The sequence below is a fragment of the Meriones unguiculatus genome (assembly GCF_030254825.1).
Source record: "Meriones unguiculatus strain TT.TT164.6M chromosome 13 unlocalized genomic scaffold, Bangor_MerUng_6.1 Chr13_unordered_Scaffold_34, whole genome shotgun sequence".
In the NCBI taxonomy this organism is placed as follows: domain Eukaryota; kingdom Metazoa; phylum Chordata; class Mammalia; order Rodentia; family Muridae; genus Meriones; species Meriones unguiculatus.
This window is the reverse complement of record NW_026843646.1, coordinates 7,587,362-7,598,819: the sequence shown is the minus strand read 5'-3', so window position 1 is coordinate 7,598,819 and position 11,458 is coordinate 7,587,362.

Sequence of the window (11,458 nt, the reverse complement as noted above, 5' to 3'; positions counted from 1 at the left end):
AGATGATTGTCATTTTTCCATTTTCAGTGCAGATTATTTCTAATCAGAAATATTACAATTAGAAGTTACAGGTTTTATTAAGTATTACTTCTGGGAGGGGGATCCAAGATTGCAGCAACCAGCATGCACCATATCTGAAGGGCACAGGATCTGAAACTCCGAAATTGGTGAGTGGAGGTGCTGATGAACCTAGAAAAATGACATCGAGGCTTCCAGGGAGAAAGGGGACTAACTGTGAACTGAGACAGTTTAAATTCATGTCACCTGTGACTCCTGGGACTTCACCAGGAACTTCTCTGCCGACGTCTCCTGGGGACTCAATCCCTAGGTGTTTCCCCTTATCCACCTCCCTACTCTCTCCTTGGCAGAGGCAGCAGAGGTGGCCCACAGTGCTCACCACAGAGCATAGTGTCCAGCCCACAATGCTGGCTGTTCTTAGCAAAGAAACCTGGCTCAGGATGTGGGACAGAGAATACTCAACCCCCACCACCACCAGGCACTACTCTGGGACCGGCTGCTATTATCCTTCCCTCGCAGAGGGGGAGGCTATGGAGGCAGCCTGCAGCATCTGCCACAGAGCACAGTGTCCAGCCCCCAGTGCCGCGGCTCCTAGAACAGCCCACAGTGCTGGCGGGCACCAAGTTCTGTGGCTACCAACACCACTGAGCTGACTATTAACCTACATTCACATTTGCCCCACCAGGATCAAATCTGAGAGTAGAGAACAAGGGGAACCTCTCTGCTTTCAGATTGGCGCTGCTAGACAGTGAATGTGCCTTCAAGTGAGTGCTTGCAGAGCCCCAAATCCAGTGACCCTCTATGCAAGCAGCCAGACATCAGATCCCTACCACCCATGCCCCTATTGTGGGCAACATAGCGATTCTTGGGATAGTGTTCTCAACATTGAAACATCTGCTCTCCAGGTCTACCAGTGAATTCCAGGCAAACAATTCCTGGAGCCCAGATAGACTTGTATACCAGTGGCCTGTAGGCCACTGAGGTAGTCAGAGAATCTGTGCCTAAGCACTGCACCCAGTAACAGCACCTGTGAATAGCGGCAGCATCACATTCCTCCCTTAGGTATAGCAGAAACACCAATGCACGCTCTCAAACCGGTGGACCTCTCTCAGCTTCCTCAAAAAAAAAAAAAAAAATCCAGACAGAAAAAAAATTGACCCAGTCTGAAGTACAGACTCCAGGAAAAAACAGGGTTGCAGATAAGCAGATGGTCAGAGGCTGGGGTGAGAACACACACAACAAAAAGCACGACATCATGGCTTCACCAGCAACCCCCAACATCAGTGGACATTTCAGTTTATCAGAAACACAAGAAAACGACTTTAAAAGTATGTTTATCCAGTTATTAGAGGCACATAAAGAGGAAATAAATCTCTCAGAGAAATAGACACACAAATAGAGGCACATAGGAAGGAAATGGACAAAGCTCTCAAAGAAATACAGCCAAACAAGTAGGGGCACAATTAGTGACATACAAAGAGGAAACAAACAAAAATAGAAGCCATCATAGAAAGGTAGGAATCCACATTCAAACAGATAAAGGAAACGGTATAAGACATGAAAACAGAATTAGAGTCAATAAAGAAAACAAAGGAAATCCTGGAGCTGGAGAACTTAGAGAAAAGAACAGGAAGCACAAAGGTAAGCATCACCAATAGAATACAAGAGGTGGAAGAGAAAATCTCATCTGTTGAAGATACATTTGCAGAAATTGATACATCTCTCAAAGAAAAAGTAAAATCAGAAAAGTTCCAAACACAAAAAGTACAAGAAATCAAGGACACCATGACAAAATCTAATAATAGGAATAGATGAAAAAGAAGATACCAGGCTCCAAGGTCCAGAAAATATTTTCAAGAAAAATTTTCCAACTTAGAGATGTCCATAAATATCCAAGAGGCATACAAAAAACCAAATAGACTAGACAAGAAAAGAAACTCCTCGTGTCACATCATAGTCAAACCGCTAAACCTACAAAACAAAGAAAAAATATTAAAAGCAACCAGAGAAAAAGGCCAAATAACATATAAAGGTAGACCTATCAGAACTACGCCAGATTTCTCAACAGAAACTATGAAAGCCAGAAGGGCCTGGGCAAGTGTCATGGAGACTATGAGACCACAAATGTCAACCCAGACTAATATACCCTGCAAAGCTTTCAATCAACATAGATGGAGAAAACAAAATATTCCATGAACTAAATTTATGCAATATCTACACAGCAAACCACCCCTACAGAAGATACTAGAAGGAAAACTCCAATCCAATGAAAACAACTTCACCCAAGAAAACATAGGATATACATGAGTACAAAACAAAAAAAAGAATAGAAGTAATGAAACAGTATCACCACCAATCCAAAAGAAATTCACATTCATTGGTCACTACTATCAACAAAAGTGTACTCAACTCGTCAATAAAAAGACTACAAACTAACAAAATGGTTGCAGAAACAGGATTGAACATTCTGCTGCATCCAAGAAACATACCTGTGCAACAAACATAAACACTATCTCTGAGTAAAAGGGCTGGGAAAAAAAGGTTTTTCAAGCAAATGGACCCAGAAACAACCTAGGGTAACTATCTAATAAAATAGACTTTAAACCAAAATTAATCAAAAAAGATGAGGGGCACTACAGTCTAATCAAAGGAAAAAAATCTACCAAGACGACATCACAATTCTGAACATCTATGCCCCAAATACAAGACCGCCTACATTTGTAAATGAATGAAATATTATTAAAGCATAAATCACACATTGATTCCAACACTTTAATAGTCAGAGACTTAATCTATTGTCACCAAGGGAAAGATCATCTAGAGAGAAAACAAATGGGGCAAATAAAGGCACTTACAGAGGTCCTAAAGCAAATGGACCTAATACATGTCTACAGAACTATTCATCCGAATTCAAAAGAGCACCTCATGGGACCTTCTCGAAAATAGACCATATAGTTGGTCACAAAGCAAGTCCTAACAGATACAAGAAGATTGAAATAATCCCTTGTATTCTATCTGACCAATTTGGACTAAAGCTGGACCTCAACAAGAATGGAAATAGCAAAAAGCCTACTCACTCATGGAAACTGAACAACTCAATGACAGCTGGGTTAGGAAGAAATAGAGAAATAAAGACTTCCTAGAATTCAATGAAAATGAAGGTACAACACCCAAATTTATGGGACACAAAGCAGTGCTAAGAGGAAAATTCATAGCACTAAGTGCCTTCAAGAAGAAATTTGTAGATATACCACAATTTGTGCATCCATTTCTCCACTGAGGGGCAACTGGGCTGTTTCCAGCTTCTTACAAATAAGGCTGCTACAAACATGGTTGAGCAAATGTCCTTATTGTCTATGTGAGCCTCTTTTGGGTATATGCCTAGCTGGGTCTTCAGGAAGCACTATTCCTAGTTGTCTGAGAAAGCGCCATATTGCTTTCCAGAGTGGTTATACAAGTTTACATTCCCACCAGGAGTGGAGGAAGGTTCCCCTTTCTCCACAACCTCTCCAGCATGTGTTGGAGAGGTTGTGTTTTTTAATCTTAGTTAAAAACTTAATCTTGAGTTTTTAATCTTAGCCATTCTGATGGGTGTAAGGTGAAATCTTAGGGTTTTTATTTGCATTTCCCTGATGGCTAATTAGGGTGAGCATTTCTTTAAGTGTTTCTCTGCCATTCGATATTTTTCTATTGAGAATTCTCTGTTTAGCTCTGTACTCCATTTTAAATTGGATTACTTGATGTTTATGCTGTTTAACTTCTTTAGTTCTTTATATATACTGGATATTAGTCCTCTGTAGGCTGTCGTTTTGTTTTGACAACAGTGTTCTTTGCTTTACAGAAGCTTTTCAGTTTCATGAGGTCCCATTTATTGATTGTTGCTCTTAGAGAAATTGTGGTATATCTAAGCAATGGAATATTACTAAGCAATAAAAAACAGGAAAATCATGAAATTTGCAGGTAAATGGTGAGATCTGGAAAAGATCATACTGAGTGAGTTATCCCAGAAGCAGAAAGATGCACACGGTATATACTCACTCATATAGACATATAGTATAGGATAAACCTAGTAAAATCTGTACACCTAAAGAAACTAATCAAGAGGGAGGACTCTTGCTAAAATGCTCAATTCCTATCCAGAAAGGCAAAGAGTGTGGACATCAGAAGAAGGAGAAAAGATGGAACAAGTCAGGAGCCTGACACAGAGGACCTCTGAAAGGCACTGCCCTGCAGACTATCAATGCAGATGCTGGGACTTATGGCCAAACTTTGGGCAGAGTGCAGGGAATCTTAGGAAAGAAGTGGGAAACAATAAGATCTGGAGAGGACAGGAACTCCACAAGGAGAGCAACAGAACAAGAAAATCTGAGCACGGGTCTTTCCTGAGACTGATACTACAACAAAGGCTATGCATGGAGATAACCTAATACTTCTGCACAGATGTAGCCCATGGCAGTTCAGTATCCAAGTGGGTTCCATTGTAAGAGGAACAGGGACTGGCTCTGACATGAACTGATTGGCCTGCTTTTTAGTTACCTCCCCCTGAGGGGGAAGCAGCATTACCAGGCCACAGAAGAAGACAATGCAGCCACTCCTGATGAGACCTGATTGACTAGGATCAGAAGGAAGGAAAAGAAGACCTCTCCTATCAGTGGACTTGGGGAGGGGCATGCATGCAGAGGGTAGAGGAAGGGAGGAATTGGGATGAGAGGAGGGAGGAAACCACAGGGGGGATACAAAGTGAATAAAATGTAATTAATAAAGAATAAAAAAAATGTTGAAAAAAAATTTGTAACATCTCATACAAGCTACTTAATGGCTCAATCAAAACCCTAGAAAAAAAGAAGCAGATATACCCAAGAGGAGCAGATGGCTGGAAATAATCAAACTCAGGGCTGAAATCAATAAAATAGAATCAAATAAAATTATTTAAAGAATCATTGAAACCAAGAGCTGGTTCTTTGAGAATATCAACAAGATAGACAAACCATTAGCCAAACTAACTAAAAGGCAGCGAGACACCATCCAAATCAACAAAATCAGAAATGAAAAGGGGGACATAACTACAGACACTGAGGAAATCCAAGCAATCATTAGGACATACTTCAAAAGTGTATACGAAACAAAATTTGAAAATTTAAATGAAATGGACAATTTTCTTGATTGATTCCACTTACCAAAGCTAAATCAGGACCAGGTAAATCAATTAAATAGTCCTATATCCCCCAAGGAAATAGAAGCAGTCATCGAAAGTCTCCCATCCAAACAAAGCCCAGGACCTGATGGTTTCAGCGCAGAATTCTACCAGACATTCAAAAAAGAGCTAACTCCAATTCTCTTCAAACTATTCCACAAATCGAAACAGAAGCAACATTACCAAACTCATTCTATGAAGCCACAGTCACCTTGGTACCTAAACCTCACAAAGACCCAACCAAAAAAGAGAACTTCAGGCCAATCTCCCTTATGAACATTGATGCAAAAATACTCAAAAAATACTCGCAAACCGAATACAAGAACACATCAAAGATATCCACCATGACCAAGTAGGCTTCATCCCAGGTATGCAGGGGTGGTTCAATATACGGAAATCCATCAATGTGATCCACCATATTAACAAATTGAAAGAAGGAAACCACATGATAATCTCCCTAGATGCTGAAAAAGCCTTTGACAAAATCCAACATCCATTCATGTTTAAAGTATTGGAGAGATCAGGGATACAAGGCACATATCCAAATCAACAAAATCAGAAATGAAAAGGGGGGGGGGGTTCGATGCCTGGCTTCTGATTTAGAAGGACCCAGGATCTGGGGAACTGCAGATTCTCAAGGGTGCACTCACTTACAGGCAGGTCTCTTGGCCGAGATCGTGGTATCCGGGGCTCTCTGCTCTCTGGTTTGGCCCTGCTTCTTTGATGTGTTCCACCAGTTCTGTGCTGCTGTCACTGCCAGGTTCTGAGGTCTTGCTGCAGCTGGAGATTTCAGGGTGGTCACTTCAGCAGGGATGGGGTAATCAGGCTCTCTGTTCTCTGGTTTGGCCCTGGTTAGTCTTAAACTGGAGGGCTGTGGTGCCCCGCCAGTTCAGTACTGCTCCGCCCCCCTCCCACCCACATACCCACTTTGGGAAACAGAGGGGCACTAGGGACATTGAAGTTCCTGCCCTGTGGGCCTGATTGAGGAGCTAAGACAGTTAATACCAGAAATTGCGCTGCGATCATCATTAGCGCCTGCGACGTATACAGTACAGAGCCCCTCCCACACACTCAAGGGTTCAACATTAGCCATCACTCTGTCCCTCGAGAAACTCATCCACGCACACTTACACACACAGACACACACGCTTGCATTTGCCCCGTTTGCGCCTGCGTACTTTCCTCCCACAGGTACAGCTAGTCCTCAGCACACGCTGAGAGTGCTCAGCTTCCTGAAGAACTCTCCAGACACCAGAGAGAGACAGCACCAGTCTGATCTGCAGAATCCAAAAACAAACAGGGAAGGTTTCAGATAAGCCAATGGCCAGAGGTAGGCGAAAGAACACTTCCAACATAAATCAGGACATCATGACTTCACCAGCAAACCCCAAAATCGATGGATACACCAATTCAGCAGAAGCACAGGAAAATGATTTTAAAGCCATGCTTGCCCAATTATTTGAGGCTCATAAGGAGGAAATGAACAAGTCTTTCAAAGAGATGGCCAGTCAATTGGAGGCAAAGAAAGAAGAAATAGACAATATCCTTAAAGAAACACAGGCAAACATAGCCAAACAAATAGATACACAAGTAGAGGAAAAATTAGTGGCATATAAGAAGGAAATGAAAAAAGAAATAGAGGCCATCGTAGAGAGACAGGAATCCAAATTCAAACACATGAAAGAAATGGTGCAAGGCATGAAAACAGAGTTAGAATCAATAAAGAAAACACAAAATGAGAAAACCCTTGAGCTGGAGAACTTGGAGAAAAGATCAGGAACCACAAAAGTAAGCATCACCAACAGAATACAAGAGATGGAAGAGAGAATCTCTGGAGCTGAAGACACACTTGCAGAAATGGATACTTCTCTCAAAGAAAAAGTAAAATCAGAAAAGTTCCAATCACAAAATATCCAAGAAATCAAGGATGCTATGAAAAGACAAAATCTAAGAATAATAGGAATTCACGAAAAAGAAGACTCCAGACTCCAAGGTCCAGAAAATATTTTCAAGAAAATCATAGAAGAAAATTTTCCCAACTTAAAGAAAGAGATGTCCATAAATATACAAGAGGCCTACAGAACTCCAAATAGACTAGACCAGAAAAGAAACACATCACGTCACATCATAGTCAAAACACTAAATCTACAGAACAAAGAAAAGATATTAAAAGCAGCAAGGGAAAAAGGCCAAGTAACATATGAAGGTAGACCTATCAGAATCACGCCGGACTTCTCATCAGAAACTATGAAAGCCAGAAGGGCCTGGGCAAGTATCATGGAGACTCTAAGAGATCACAAATGTCAACCCAGACTACTATACCCTGCAAAGCTTTCAATCAACATAGATGGAGAAAACAAAATATTCCATGACAAAACTAAATTTATACAATATCTACACAGCAAACCATCCCTACAGAAGATACTAGAAGGAAAACTCCAATGCAATGAAAACAAATTCACCCAAGAAAACAGGGCATACAGATAATGTCCCAACAAAAATGAAAAGAAAACAAGCAATGAATCAGGGTTAGATCATCGACTCCATTACAAAAGGAACTAACATGCATTGGTCACTATTATCTATCAATATCAATGGACTCAACTCACCAATAAAAAGACACAGGCTAACAGAATGGTTAAGGAAACAGGATCCAACATTCTGTTGCATCCAAGAAACACACCTATGCAACAAAGACAAACACTACCTCAGAGTAAAGGGCTGGAAAACTGTTTTTCAAGCAAACGGTTCCAGAAAACAAGCTGGAGTAGCCATCCTAATATCTAATAAAATAGACTTTCAACCCAAGTTAATCAAAAAAGATAAGGAGGGCCACTATATTCTCATCAAAGGAAAAATCCACCAAGAGGACATCACAATCTTGAATATCTATGCCCCAAATACAAGAGCACCGACATTCGTAAATGAAACATTATTAAAGCTTAAATCATACATTGATCCTAATACCTTAATAGTGGGAGACTTCAACACTCCACTCTCACCAAGGGACAGATCAACTAGACAGACACCAAATAGGGAAATAAAAGCACTCACAGAATCCCTAAATCAAATGGACCTAATAGACGTCTACAGATCATTTCACCCAAACTCAAAAGAGTACACCTTCTTTTCAGCACCCCATGGAACCTTTTCCAAAATAGACCATATAGTGGGCCACAAAGCAAGCCTCAACAGATACAAAAGGATTGAAATAATCCCTTGTATACTATCTGACCACCATGGACTAAAGCTCGACCTCAACAACAACAGAAACAACAAAAAGCCGACACGCACATGGAAACTAAACAACTTACTACTCAATGACAGCTGGGTTAAGGAAGAAATAAAGAAAGAAATTAAAGACTTCCTAGAATTCAATGAAAAGGAAGGCACAACATACCCAAATTTATGGGACACATTGAAAGCAGTGCTCAGAGGAAAATTTATAGCACTAAGTGCCTGCAAGAAGAAATTCGTAACATCACATGCAAACAACTTAATGGCCCAACTGAAAACCCTAGAACAAAAAGAAGCAGATACACCCAAAAGGAGCAGAAGGCTGGAAATAATCAAACTAAGGGCTGAAATCAATCAACTAGAAACAAATAAAACTATCCAAAGAATCAATGAAACAAAAAGCTGGTTCTTTGAGAAAATCAACAAGATAGACAAACCCTTAGCCAAACTAACTAAAAAGCAGAGAGAAACTATCCAGATCAGCAAAATCAGAAATGAAAATGGGGACATAACCACAGACATTGAGGAAATCCAAACAATTATTAGGTCATACTACAAAAGCCTATATGCCACAAAATTTGAGAATCTGAATGAAATGGATAATTTTCTTGAAATATTCCATCTACCAAAACTAAGTCAAGATCAGGTAGAAAGACTGAATAGCCCTATATCTCCCAAGGAAATCGAAGCAGTCATTAACAGTCTCCCCTCCAAAAAAAGCCCTGGACCAGATGGCTTCAGCGCAGAATTCTACAAGACCTTCAAAGAAGTGCTAACTCCAATTCTCCTCAAGCTATTCCACAAAATAGAAACAGAAGGAACACTACCAAACTCATTCTATGAAGCCACAGTCACCTTAATACCTAAACCACACAAAGACCCAACAAAAAAAGAGAACTTTAGGCCTATCTCTCTTATGAACATTGACGCAAAAATACTCAATAAAATACTTGCAAACCGAATCCAAGAACACATCAAAGATATCATCCACCATGACCAAGTAGGCTTCATCCCAGGCATGCAAGGGTGGTTCAACATACGGAAATCCATCAATGTAATCCACTACATAAACAAACTGAAGGAGAAAAACCACATGATCATCTCCTTAGACGCCGAAAAAGCATTTGACAAAGTCCAACACCCATTCATGTTTAAAGTCTTGGAGAGATCAGGGATACAAGGCACATACCTAAACATAGTAAAGGCAATATATAGCAAGCCTATAGCTAACATCAAACTCAATGGAGAGAAACTTAAATCAATCCCACTGAAATCAGGGACAAGACAAGGCTGTCCATTGTCCCCATATCTCTTCAACATAGTACTTGAAGTCCTAGCCAGAGCAATAAGACAACTAAAGGAGATCAAGGGGATACAAATCGGAAAGGAAGAGGTCAAAGTGTAACTATTTGCAGATGATATGATAGTATACATGAGCGACCCCAAAAATTCAACCAGAGAACTCCTTCAGCTGATAAACACCTTCAGCAAAGTGGCAGGATACAAAATCAACTCAAAAAAATCAGAAGCCCTCCTATATACCAAAGACAAAAAGGCTGAGAAAGAAATTAGGGAAACAACACCCTTCACAATAGCCACTAATAACATAAAGTACCTTGGTGTGACTCTAACCAAGCAAGTGAAAGACCTGTTTGAGAAAAACTTCAAGTCTCTGAAGAAAGAAATCGAAGAAGATATCAGAAGATGGAAAGATCTCCCGTGCTCATGGATTGGTAGGATTAACATTGTGAAAATGGCCATACTGCCAAAAGCAATCTACAGATTCAATGCAATTCCCATCAAAATACCAACTCAATTCTTTACAGACCTTGAAAAAAAGATTCTCAGCTTCCTATGGAGAAACAAAAAACCCAGAATCTCCAAAACGATCCTGTACAACAACAGATCATCTGGAGGTATCTCCATTCCTGATCTCAAGCTGTACTACAGGGCAACAGTAATAAAAACTGCATGGTACTGGCATAGAAACAGAAAGGAGGATCAATGGAACCACATAGAAGACCCAGAAATAAATCCACACACCTATGAATACTCGATATTCGACAAAGAAGCCAATTCCATTCAATGGAAAAAAGACAGCATCTTCAACAAATGGTGCTGGACCAACTGGATGTCTACATGCAGAAAAATGAAAATAGATCCATATTTATCACCCTGCACAAAACTAAAGTCAAAGTGGATCAAGGACCTCAACATAAAACCAGGTACCCTAAATCAATTGGAAAAAAAAGTGGGGAACAGCCTAGAACTCATTGGCACAGGAGACAACTTCCTGAACAGCAACAACACAGGCTCTAAGAGCAACAATCAATAAATGGGACCTCATGAAACTGAAAAGTTTCTGTAAAGCAAAGGATACCGTCATCAAAACAAAACGACTGCCTACAGATTGGGAAAGAATCTTCACTAACCCTTTATCTGACAGAGGACTAATATCCAGTATATACAAAGAACTAAAGAAGCTGAAAAGCAGCAAACCAAGTCATCCAATTAAAAAATGGGGAACAGAGCTAAACAGAGAATTCTCGACAGAGGAATATCGAATAGCAGAAAAACACTTAAAGAAATGCTCATCCTCATTAGCCATCAGGGAAATGCAAATCAAAACGACCCTGAGATATCACCTTACACCCATCAGAATGGCCAAGATGAAAAACTCAAGCGATAACACATGCTGGAGAGGTTGTGGAGAAAGGGGAACCCTGCTCCACTGCTGGTGGGAATGTAAACTGGTACAACCACTCTGGAAAGCTATCTGGCGCTTTCTAAGACAAATAGGAATAGTGCTTCCTCCAGGCCCAGCTATACCACTGCTAGGTATATACCCAAAGTTTGTTCAAGTACACAAAAAGGACACTTGCTCAACCATGTTTATAGCAGCTCTATTTGTAATAGCTAGAACCTGGAAACAACCCAGATGTCCATCAACGGTGGAATGGGTACAGAAATTGTGGTATTTTTATACAATGGAATACTACTCAGCAATCA